Consider the following 13,056-nt stretch of genomic DNA (forward strand, 5'->3'; position numbering starts at 1 on the left):
ACTTTTTGAACAGGGATACGGGAACAAAAACAGAAAGGAAGATGCACCGCTATGCAAATCACTTTCTATCTTTTCCCCGTGCTTCCAGTGTCTGTGCATATCAATCGAATCGCGCTCATTTACCACGGTCGGTTTTGTGAGTAGCGGTTGATTCGAATGCACTTCTTACGGCGACTTTACACGCACGACGGTGAAGGATTAATTTTTTGAAAAATTGAACAACCACCACGATAGTGACAAAAGTTGTCGGACGGGATTGTCGAAGGATTCTTTGGGTGCATTCGAAGTGCAACTATAGAAAACCCAAAATTGGAAACGAGTTTTTTGATTTAATTCGGCCCAACATCTCAACTCATCATATTCTCACGGGCTCTACATCAAACGAAAAGAAGAAGAAAGGTGGCCAGTTCGAACGATGAGACGGTCGTTTGAAGCATTTGCGGTATTTGTCTTTGGAATTTCTTCCTTCCGTCTTCAATTCATTGAAGATTCAATTTGTATTCGTATTATGCAAATCAAGTTAAAACAAAAAAAAACCTGGAACATCAGGCCACGAGGTTCGCATTTTGTTTATGCTTTCGAGGCGCGTCCTTTCCTTCGGATTGATTTCAACGTGAAGTGATTTGCATGTAACGGGATCGTGGATATGCACCTCGAATCAAAACTCGGCAGCCAACCAAAGAAAAGACACGCATTCGCTTCATCAAATGGTCGTAAAACAACACACACCAAATTACCTATGAAAAATTTTCTTTATGATGACGGTCTGTTTTCTTTATACACCGCGAACGTGATCCTTTTTTTCTCAACAGTTGAATCGCGTCGCAGCTTGTTCATCTGCATTTCAATGTCAGAATTGAAGAAAAAAAACTGTTTTATTTACATTTTATGTCATGTTTTTAAATTGTAAATGGTAATTGAATCTCCGCGTTTTTTTTTCTGCTGTAGCGATAGCGAATTCAATTCACTTAATTAACCGTATGAAATTGTGAGTCAAAGCATTCATATTCTAGTGAATGGGTTTAGTTTTATTACCTGTGAATGAACGGATCGATCCGTTGGGCGCGAGAAACTGTGATATAATCGGCATTTTACTATCTCCTCTTTTTTTAAATGCACCAATTCCAATGCAAATAGAGATTAAATGGGTTTTCGCATCACACAGTAAATTAGACATGGCAATGAACTATATTCGATACTGATTTCTGTGGAATTTAATTCGATTGCAATAGATGTTTGAGGTGAAGTGAATAGTTAAATGTAAAATACTTCTTCCTTTAAAACAAGATGCATTTCAAAGAACAGTCCTATTCGGATCGAAACTCGGTACGAATAAAAAATTGTCATTTTGAATAGAATAAAATGAGAAGTATCTTATCAAAAAAGCAACGAAACCATTGCCAATACCTAAAAATATTTTTGAATACTGAAATTCGTTCTTGCGAAGAGAAAATCAAAGTCATTGGACTTTGGAAGAGCAATCGACTTACACTGCATTTACTATTTTACTAAACCCATTGATCGGCAAATTAATTGATATGAATATTTAGTTTTGGTAGGAGTTCATTTGAAATCCTTTGAACTTTGAGTGGTAATACATTCCATTCAATCGACACTTGTAGAGTATGCTCCCAAAACACATTCCATAATTTCTTAATTGAAATTGATATCAATAACTGAGTAGGTGCTAGATGCATTTGTGGTAAATTCGCCCCCACATAGGCATAATACCTACACCACCACCATCACCACCACATTCTCAAGATCAAATACGTTGTAATTATGTGGACCTTGAAAGCATTGACTCGAATAGTTGAGTGATTTTCGGAAGGTTCTCAATGTGGAATGCATTCTATTTGTTAACAACCACCTTGGCAGCAGGAGCAAAAAAGAGATGAAAATGAAGAAGAACACCACCACACGAACAATGAAAAAACATCGATTGTGTGCAAAGGCAAGCACCAAGTGTACAATCGATCATGTGCACTGTGTGTTGAAAATGTTCGGTTTTTGTTGCTATCTGTGCTGCGCTGCTGCTTGTCAATTTATCGAGAAAAGGAACCGACTACAAAAACTAGGAAATCAATCCTCTTCAATTACGATGCGGTACTGGTTTCTTTTAACTAACACCAACCCCGAAAAGCATTCGACTAAAAAAAACGCATACACAAAACAAAGCAAAAAATGATAGAGAGACCAACGAAACTAACGTAAAAAATAAGAGAGAAACGACGTGTATAGAGAGAAAAATCGCAGAAAAGTGCGGGCAGCTGCATATTCCATTACAATCGAATCGCTTTGTGTGTGTTTGTTTCGTTGAAACGACGCGTTTTGTATGCTTGGCTCTTGAGTGCGAGTGTTTCGAGGAGTGATGAAATACACGACGAAAAAAAACGTGTACGAAAACGGTAAAAACGTCGCACATTCGAGCCAAAATGCATATTGTGTGTGAGTGTGAGTGTGGATGTGTACTGCACCGATTGTTCGGTGTTTCTCTTTTTCATGGTCTTTCGCTTTCGTGTCGTCGTCGTTGTTGTTATTTTTGTGCCCAGAATTTTCCATTGTCTGCATTTATTGGTGTTGTTATTTCTTGTGCTGATTGGTTTCGCATTTGCTTCGTGTGTGCGCTCAGCCAACAACTTAGGATTCTTTACTCGTTCGACGAATCATTATAATCTGTGTTCGGTATGCTGTATTTTTCATCTTCATCTTTTACATTGTCGCCATTTACACCACATTTTCGTCTAAATCGTACAAATTTGGCGGCGATTGCGCTTGCACATCGTTAACTAATCCACTTCCAAATGCGTGCACCATAGAGAAAAAGATGAAATAGAAGCGAAAAATGGTGCAACAAAAGGCGAGCAACGGAATAAAGGAAAAATGAAAATATGTAATAATAATCGGCGTTTTGCGCCACTGCTGCCATGGATTTATATATGTCATTGAAGAATAGTCGATTTATTATAAAAAACCAAATTCGTCTATTCACATCGATGTTGTTTTTTTATATTGTAGCCTTAAAAAAAAGAGCGGAGTAATTGTAGCACAAAGAAGAGGCATAATTGAATTTGGGTTATGCTTGTCGCAGCCATTGTGAAAACAAAGTCTCATTTTGACGGATTTCATCTTCCGCCACACTAACAAACGTGTGAATCGAAAGAAAGCGAGAGGCTGATCGGGGTGAGAGCAATAGGTCGTGTATTGATGCAATTTCCGTGCGTAAACTAATGAATACAGCTTGTATGTTTGCATTGCAATTTGTATGTGTTGCTTGTTTCGTGAATTGATCCGCGCCTTTTTTCCATTTGTCGAACACATCATTTCGAAAACGGCAATTCAACGCGAGCGATCCTTGTCAATCGCTCTATTGAATGCTCCGGTTAAATGTATTCGCATTCCATCGTCAATTTGTTTTTCCCTTTTTTTCTGCAGTAGCATTTGTCACACACTGAATTGCGATCCCATTCGTCGTTGTGTGCACCCATTCAGAAAAAGAAGCGAAAAAACTCAAAAACAACAACGACAAAGAGTAGCTACTGCAAATGCCGGCAAATCATTGAAAATTGAAATTAATGCGAGTGACAACTTAAAACCATGGTATGAAATAGCGGAAGAGCGGCTCAGAACACACACGCATATCGATTCAGTTTCGCTCTCTCTCTATCTCTATCTTCCTCTCGAGCTGATATTCGGTTGGCAGGTTCTCGTCGATGTTGCTATTCACATTCGATGCGTGTTGCACAATGTGATCGATTTCACAACATATTCAGAGCAGCCACATTGTCAAAGGATTTTTGATTTGACAATAATGAAGAGCGAGTGAGTTTTGCATTGTCGCAGGATATGCGATGTGATCGCGCGCGAGTGAGAGTTTCATGTGTGCATGCATGTTGTTCATTGTGTGTAATTTTTGCACAAAAGGTGTCGTGTTTCACAATTTCATATGGCAGTGCTATTCATTCGCCGTCACCATATCCGCAACCGTGCATTTTGGTTCGTTGCATTCTCGCACTCTACATATAAATTATGCATGAACTTTGATGACTTCACATCAACTCTCGATTTTTTTTCCCGTGCCATTCTTTGGCGACGTATTCAATTTCTGCTTGTGTTTTGAGAGCAGCAGAAAAAAAAGACCGCATACACTGGAATTTTGAGTTGAAATTTTTCGAGATTCCTTTCTGTTCGTCACTTCGGTCTCTCTCTCTCTCTCTCTCTCTCTCTCTCTCTCTCTCTCTCTCTGTGTGTGTGTGTGTGTGTGTGTGTGTGTGTGCGTGTGGTGTGGTGAAGCATAAATTCCAAACCGAAATCGTATGTAATGAAATGATGTATTGATACGCAATCTTAATAGGTCTAAATCTCTTCTGTCAACAATTAATATGGAAACTGAATTACGCGGTTTTCAATCAAATTCGCTTATCGCTGCAGCCCGACATCCGACAAGAAAATTCACGGCAACAAACCGTGTTTGTCCTTTTGTTCGGTTTGCATTACGCATAAGCCCATCAACAAATACCACGGCCTTGTTTACATCAAACAGCTTAAGGACACACAAAGAACGGTACATGAATCTAAACAAACACACCTCGATGACAACTTTATAACCTCCGGCAGCTCACGAAATTCCAAATTTATTTATTCAAATGAAAACAATTAACCCACCAAATCAACCAAATATATCTGACTAAACAAACGCGTCCATTTAAAAAAAGCGTATATGACATTGTTTCCTTTGGCTTCGTGTACTCTTTTCTCCTCTATTATACATCTCGCGACCTTTTTTCCTGCCTTGTTCCAATCGGCGCGATCCATCTTTTGATGATGAAGAATGTGGAAAAAAGTGGTGCTGTGATATAAATCTCTGTCACGAAATTTCACTTAAAGGACTTATCCTTCAAAAGGACTCCAAGAAGAATTGAAAAGTGACAACTCACAAACCAAAACCGGAATGCGAACAACCTATTAACGGGATGATATGAAAAACGGAGTCGCCGTGACAGGGTAAAAGGTAAATCGCGCTCGCGCGATAAATGCCGAACATGCAACAACTTGAATACACACACATTCATTCATGGACACAATGGCATTTGAGTTGCAGCTCGGCAGTGACAACGCAACAAATTAAGTTCGTTGTGCTTAATCCCATATTTAACTATTCATTTGGAATCGCTGCTACTGACACGGAACATATAACGGAAGGATACTTTTTCCACTCTCCTTCTCTCTTTCATCTTCGTTTCAACTCAAATGAGTGTTATAAACTTAAATCAACGCGATTTGGAACAGTTTTTTTGTTCTTTCGTTCTCTCTTTGGTCGTCTTATTTTAGTGTGTCTGTCTTGCTGTGGCATTTCCCGAACGAAAATTGTTCATCTATGTGCTTCGCATCCAATTTAATATTTCGTTCATTTCGGTGCATTGTCTCATTTCATACATGTATTTGTGTGTGTGGATCGCATTCGGTTTAATCAATCGACCTCGGTCACAAACACAGCAAGCACCCAGAATACCCGCTGCGACTGCTGGTGATGTCTTAAAAGTGGGTATCAGTTAAAACAGGGCAATGATTTCAAAGATTCGACGTTTCGTCTTGTTCACTTTTTTTTCTACTTGCCTCAAATAACAAACCAATTTTCGCGTCTTTGGAATTTTCGTCATATTTGTTGTTCCTTCGTTCCATTCTGTAGGTAGACAGGAGATTGTTAACCGATTGCCATTTGATGTGTCTTTGTTGTTGTTTGTCGTCGTCAACGCGGCTTTATGGCGTGCAATACATTTTGGGTCGTGTTGCGATTGACTGATCTCTCTCTCTCTCTCTCGTTCATTCGCAATGAGTTGGCAGCCTGAATTGCCGCGCGCGCAGCGCAAACACACACGGTGCCCGACAGAAAAATCGCAGGTAGCACGCCATGTACACAAACAAAAGTAGCAAAATTAACTCAAATTTAAAAGGATAAAATTTCATTAGGTTTTGTATTAGCTCGATGAATGTGCGTGTCTCTCTGACTCTCGGTGCGTATATATATATATACCTTAAGGTTTCGTCTTCTGTCGTCTTCCCGTATTCATTGTTTATCTATTGTTTCGTTCCATCGAGTTCGATGTTAGTAAATTACAAAACAGTTGAACGAAGCGAAGGAATAAAAAAAGAACGAGGAAGGCATTCACCGTCTTCATCGCCTGTCATTGCAATGCATAACTTTTCTTCCTTCCAGTTTGTATTTCTGAATGAATTTAATGAACAGAGAAATACAGAGCGAGAGAAAGCAGCAAAACTCATAAAATTGCAATGATGCTGATCAAAGCGAAAAAAAGAAAGAACAACACCAAAGGAGGAACGAAAAAAAAACTACACACACCAGGAATGAACAATGCGAGGCGAGAGGTTCAACTTTTTGTTGTGTGCGTGCCATGCCATTCTCAAACTTGAATGGAATGAGCGAGTGTTTTTAATTTCGATCACAACACGATTGTAAATCACAACTCATTTTGATTTTTCGAAATCAAATAAACTAGATACCGCAATCAAGGTAGGAGCTGAACATAAGAAAAAGAAGAAAAATAATAGTAGAGGAAAAACCCTCTTTCGTTGCGAGCCGCAATCGACTGCGTTGTATACATATACATTTTGATCTCGCACTCTTTTGCCTCGTTTGGATAGTTAATTTATTGTTATTATCTCTTGGTATGTCACCAAGATTCGATTCGACGTCGTACTTTCACCGCTAAATTTAACAGCGACAATTTGAATTTTTCACAAAAAGGGTTCACATTTATGTGTAACTCGGTATTGGTTCGCTTTTGCAATGCAGTATTTGTGCCGGCGTAACGGATAACTTCTTAAACCGAGTCACATGGCAAATTCAATAAAATTGAAACGACGAAGTAGACAGACTCCGATCGAAATTTCATGAGCCATAATGTGTTTGTGTTTTTGGGGCTGAGAGAAGTAAAATCATGCAGAATAAATACGATGATAACATATCAATCAGTGTGAAGTGACATGGGCGTGCACCTTCAAGAAAAGAGAAAACTCAATATTTTGGCCAGTTTCGCAAATATGACCAAGCGTTTCGAATGCCTGAGATAAGATTGAAACCCAAAGTGAAAGCGAAAAACAAGAGGAAAATTAAGACAAGTCGAAAAAGAAAAAAAAGGCGCGTTCAAATCTTCATTAGCCACAAATCGTTGCGAAACGAATGGCTGAGTGAGGAAAGCAAAATCGAAACTCATAGACGCATTTCAATTTGGCTAGCATATTTAGTTCTATATTTGTTGGATGTTCTCTTTCTTCAATTCTCTGCGTTCGGTTTTTCCGTTTTTGCCATTTATTTCTTAGTTAAATAAGACGACGCGCAAGCAGGGGGTTCTTTAACACTGCTGGCACTTTTAGCAATAAAAATGGTTTTGAACAAAGTGCACAAAAAACAACCAGCAACAAACACCATCGAATACTGTCGAACGATGAACGACGACGAGGACGTCGACGGCGGCTATGGTCGATGTCGACAACGACGAAGTAAATTGAAGAATAGAGCGGAAAAACGTCAGATTAACTGAAGAATGGAAAAGAGAGACGGAGAGCGAAGAAGAGAGAAAGAGAGAGAGAATGAAAAAAAGCCGAGCAACAGCAATTGAAACAAGATATAATACGACAGTAACGAAAATCTTTATTGCCGCCTAAATTCTGCTCAGTCTCTCCTTCTATTTCCACTATATTTGGCCATTGTTTCTTCGTCAGTAAATCGCATAGTTTTTCGGTGCGTATGTGCGAGCGGATTTTCGTGCGTAGTTTTGAAAAACGAAAAAATTTAAATGCGAAACTCAACACACAACAAAATAACAAAAACTATTTACAACGAACGAAACGAAACGAAACAAAATGAGAAGAAAAACACGCTAAAGAATAGAGACGAATTCGGAGAAACTGAATTTCTGAAAAGGAAAACACAATAGAAATACCATTTGAAAAAACATAGCACCAAACAAAACAATGTATGTGCGGGTAGATTGCAGTGCATCGCAAAAAAAAAAAGATTGAACAAGCATAAAATAGACACGCATTCGTTATAGCTGCACTAAGCCGTACGCATTTCAATGTGCACGTTGCTGTGTGCTCGAAAACATTAAATATTGAATGTATTTTGCTCGGGGTTTTAAACGACTTTTCAACCATTCACCGCCATCACCATCACCACCACCATCGGCGAGCTGCATTGCTATCCTCATCGTTACATTTCACATTGTCATTCATTTCTTCGTTCGTTTTTTTTTCTGTTGCTTCCTTTATTTTGCATGTTCTTCTCTTTTTCTTTCCACGCTTGAACCATATGCACATCGACGATGACTATCAGCCTTTTACGCAGGATCCTCTTCTCTATTTCTTCTTAAGCCGGGTTATTTTAACTGCATCCATTGTTTACTTTTCGTTTTTTTTTCTCGCATTTTTACATTCGTTCGGTTATTTGTGTGTGCGAGGCTCAATTGATCGGTCGGTGGTGACTCAACGGATGTATTGTTAAACTCATTGAAATTCAATACATCACAAGTAATTTTTTTTGCGATCAATTCGATACAAAATACGACAAATCGCTTTCATTTTGCTAAGTTATCATAGATCTGTCGTTTTGGAATTACAATTTGATCAATTAAGTGAGATGGTTACTTTTCAAATTGTTTGAATCCTAAGCATACCAAAACAACACCAACAATAATCTTATTTCCCCCAAAAAACACTCACATCGTTCCGGATTCGTCCATCGTCTCAGCTTAAATACTAACTCAAACATTTTACAAAGCAATTTATTTCAATAAAAAAATGTTTATGGAACTCTTCAGGGAATAATGACTTTATAAAATGACCAACAGAAATTCATCGCCAATAAAATTCTATAGTATCACCGTATCAAATATATTTAAGTCCATTTTGCCAAATCTCAGAAAATGATTACGATTGAAATAAAAGAAACGAATAAACGCTGCATAATTTCCACATAAAATATGAATAAATAAGCAGCTTCAAACTGCTTAAGTTTTGAGCAGCTCATATATTTACTGTTGATAACAATCGCATGGCGTTCTTCGTCAGCTTTAAATGAAATTGAATGAATTTTGTTTATTTTTACTTAGAAATGTGCAAGAAAAATTCAAAATGAAAACAAAAGAAAGAGTTAAACGGGTATATTATCAGTAGTTTGGGATTTCGACGATAGACATCGAAACTATTGTCGACCGATCGATTCAAAATGATTTTCATACTAATGATTTTCTTTTTTTCATACTAATGATCTTGGGGTCAAAACTATAAATACTTGATTTGATAGCATTGAATTTATGGCGAAATGTATAATTCAATTCCCATTTTCGAGAATTCAAATTGTAATTCAAACTGTGTAATTTAAAAGTGCCTTTCATTTACATAAAATTAAGTTGCGGATGTGATATATTTGATTTTTTCGAAAATTTTGTCTATCCTCTAGTGTTTGGAGATTTGATTTGAAATAATAATTTAGAAGTTATTACTTTATTGCCATTTCAACTTTCCATCAGAACTTAAGCAATTTACTGGTTGTAATTAATTATTCACCGTCAGTTTGGACATTTTTACATTTTATCGCAATTCTTCATGGATGACGTTCGATGCAGTGCCTTTTTTCGTCTTTTTGCGCCCTCGTGCGAAATTTCGATTGCGCCCTTTTTATATAATTTTAATTTCTTTGAATATACCAACCTATCCCGTTTGATATTTTCTCCATTTTGCAACTTTTTCATATAATATTTGGTTGAGAATGAACGACCCATTTTTGCTGGAAATCTAATATCGATTTGAATGGGCCCTTTTTGAATGATTTTTGATCGTAGATTTTCACTTAATACAACTGGGAAATTCGCAACATCCGACAAATCAATATCATCGCGTTCCTAATTGATTGCATCATCTGATGAAAAATTATTTCATAACATATTATTCGTGGAATGAAAATAAAAATTATTCTGTTCGAATAAATTCAAATGAATAATTATTCGGTAATAATCGACGATGAACTTTGATTTATTTGGTGCTCAACCTGTGGATCTTGTTCCTCAGCTCGATATAAGCATGCTGCTTCTGCCACTTCTGTCTCGTTTCCATCAGCCTGAACGTTTTGTTCAACTTGAAAAGCAAAATAACAATCGATTTATTTTCTCTTATTGCATTCAAAGGGCGCAACGAAATTATACACTTATACACACCATTTTTTCGAGTGAAAAAAGTGTTTATAGGTTTTGAATTACTAACAGCCTCAGCTTCTTTCGCCTCACGAATTTTTTCAAACGCACTTCCAGATGGCTTCGTTTTTCTATTCATATTTTGATAAATCAGTTTTTATTTGGAGAACACAAAGTGGTTTCAGTTTGAAATCAGTATGAAGACTGAATCCAAATTGACAACATTCAATTACGAACAAAAAACTGATTTGTGAACATTCGCGTGAAGTAGACATACTTATTTCTGCTTATCACCAGTAAAGCAAAATAAATCTCAACTGCAAAATTGATTACTCAGCTTAAAATCGCTGACTTCTTATCAAATGCGCTACCGATTTATTTAGATTTGGGTTTTATTGTTTTCGTTTCTGTGTTTACTTAGCGAAAGACTGGATCATTCGAGAAAAAAAAAGAATTCATTGGAAAATCCTTTCGTCTTGCTTCTGTTTCAACGTTGAAATAAAGCGTGAGTTTGTAGCTGTGTCAAACGTTTTAAATCATTTCGATAAGAAATCTGAACGATGGTACAGTACTATATGTATATTGTGCTTGCTTTAGTTTTCATTTTGTTTTATTCTGTTTTGTTTTGTTTGATCAAATTGTGTTTACCAATTGTATTTTGGAAATTTATCAAAGTCTTAATGAGTCAGACACACCAATGTTGTGTGCTATTGCTATGTGTTTTACTAAAAGAAAGAGTTCGTGAGCTATCAAATTGCTGCACTCTTTGTTTCGTTCGCGATTTTTTTCTCTCGCTTGTGCCTTTTTCTTTTACTTGCGCTATTTTTCTATCGCTTGCGCCCCATTTTAATTGTTATAAATGGAATTGTTATATAATATTCTCTTTGCTCTCTTATTTATTTTTTTTTTTGAAAAATTCCCTTTTTTATATAGGCGCTCGAGCGCCTTCGGCGCTATCGCGCCCTCGTACATTGCACGACTTCGCACATAGGGAAAAAAGGCCCTGGTTCGATGTGCATCTAATGTTAGATTTGCATGTAATACTCTTAACGGCTTTTTCATTACGGCTCAAAGTGGTTTCAGTGTGTGTGCGCCGTAAAAATGATCGGAATAGATTTAAATATTGTCGGCTATTAGTAAAATTCGCAGAAATTAGATGGGTATTTGTGCATGTGCATTGTGTAAATTTGCGAAATAACGACAAGAGATAAGTTTATACCACATATATGTTAACTGTACTACAACATGCCAATATATTTTTCCGTTGTGCTATGCCAAAATGTAACAATGTATGTGGATTTGCTTACCATATTTCGCTTGGTTAATCTTTTTACATAAAAACGTTTCTGTGCGAAAGCCAGGTACCGTACCGTCCGAACTAAGATGGATTAGCTGAAACACTGTATTTGTTCTCTCTCTCTCTCTTTGTATCTCTTGTCCCGTCAAAACCGTTCAGCTCGGCAGTTCTGAACAAAAAACAAAACAACCGCATGGTTTTTGTTCTATTACTTGCATATTTAAAAAAAGGGTTATCTGTTCGATGATGCTTTTTGATACATTTACTTAAGTTTGATGTTTTTGCTCCCCAAATGTATCCACAGAGCTCGTAATTCCATTGAAACTATTCTCGCCTCATTCATAATGCGAAACTTTGCCTCCCGATTATTGGTACTGCTAATGTAAAATTACCCAGCGTGGCTTCATTCTATTTTTCACTTGACGCATCAAACGCTTTTATTGCTCCACAGGAAAATATGTCATTGAGAACGGACAAGTGCCAAGTATTTCGAAATATAATTGCGCAAAATTCAATTAAGGATCGATCGGTCGTCTTTCAAAATTGTGCCCCCCGAATGCTTATGTAAATTGAATTCTAATTCATGTCCAAGATTTTCATGCGAATACGAATTCGTAAGACCTGATTTCGATTGTGCATGTGATTTTCGGCGGCGAATGGTGAAAGGGATCCCTGATCTCAGGAAATGAATGTTGAAGCATTAGAAATGGAATACAATGGCCCCGTTACGAAATGCACATGAAATTCGTAGTGCGGTTTTGCACAGTGCATACTTAAGCTTCATTCGCTCACTTACTCACTCCCTCTCTCTCTCTCTCTCTCATCTATTTTCCCCCGAACCGGACAATGGATGGCTGATTGTGTGGGAAGTCTCGACTCATTCTTCGACTTGTTTTTCATCTTCTTGATATGGGTTCGCATTCACTGATTAATATTTCAAACCGAATGTCGTCTTCAAACACATAAATATCCAGCGGCTGAGCAGCACGTTGAATGGTTTTTGTCGTCATCAGTTTGGACAAGCACCACACATACACACACACACACACAACTATTGTTTCTTGCTGACTGTGCCAAAGCACAAGTTGGTGCTCTCCATTGCTGCTGCTGCTGCTGCTCTAATGTGTCGTGTACATTCTTTTTTTAATTTTCTTCTTGCCCCTTTCCAAACTCATTGCGACACAAAACACATATCCAAAAACTGGACAACATGCCACGAGAGATGGTGAATTTTGTAGCCATATTTCACTCCAACTCTAACTCTCTCTCTCCCTCACTCTCACTCACTCACTCACACACATATACACGTTGCAGGCGATTATTTATTGCAATTAATACAATTAGAGAACAACGAGTGTGTGCATGTGTGTTTGAGCCAAATGATGACGACGACGACACTGGCGATGCTGAAGATGCCTGATTGTGTAGTGCCGAGGCGCTTTGCTCGATATACCGTGAGAGCATACTTTGTAGACATGAAATAGCTTCTCAAGCCCGCACAACCAGCGAAATGAAGACGACTCCAAATGACATAGGTGAATGGATGGA

The 13,056-nt window shown here is 37.7% G+C and overlaps 1 protein-coding gene and 1 long non-coding RNA gene across 2 annotated transcripts in view; one reads left to right on the forward strand and one right to left on the reverse strand.

Annotated features, from left to right (window-relative positions):
• Positions 1 to 13,056, forward strand: part of LOC129567832 (coiled-coil domain-containing protein lobo) — a 100,379-nt gene that overhangs the window by 64,560 nt on the left and 22,763 nt on the right. The window lies entirely within an intron of this gene.
• LOC129567757 (uncharacterized) lies at positions 9,440 to 10,420 on the reverse strand. The gene is made up of 3 exons (XR_008687879.1): positions 10,236 to 10,420; positions 10,070 to 10,155; positions 9,440 to 9,940 (listed from the first exon to the last, which is right to left on the reverse strand). It is a non-coding gene; the product is annotated as an uncharacterized LOC129567757 (long non-coding RNA).

The sequence above is a fragment of the Sitodiplosis mosellana genome, unplaced genomic scaffold, assembly GCF_009176505.1.
Source record: "Sitodiplosis mosellana isolate CC-2019 unplaced genomic scaffold, AAFC_SMos_1.0 Smas_scaffold_12, whole genome shotgun sequence".
NCBI classification, from domain to species: Eukaryota; Metazoa; Arthropoda; class Insecta; order Diptera; family Cecidomyiidae; genus Sitodiplosis; species Sitodiplosis mosellana.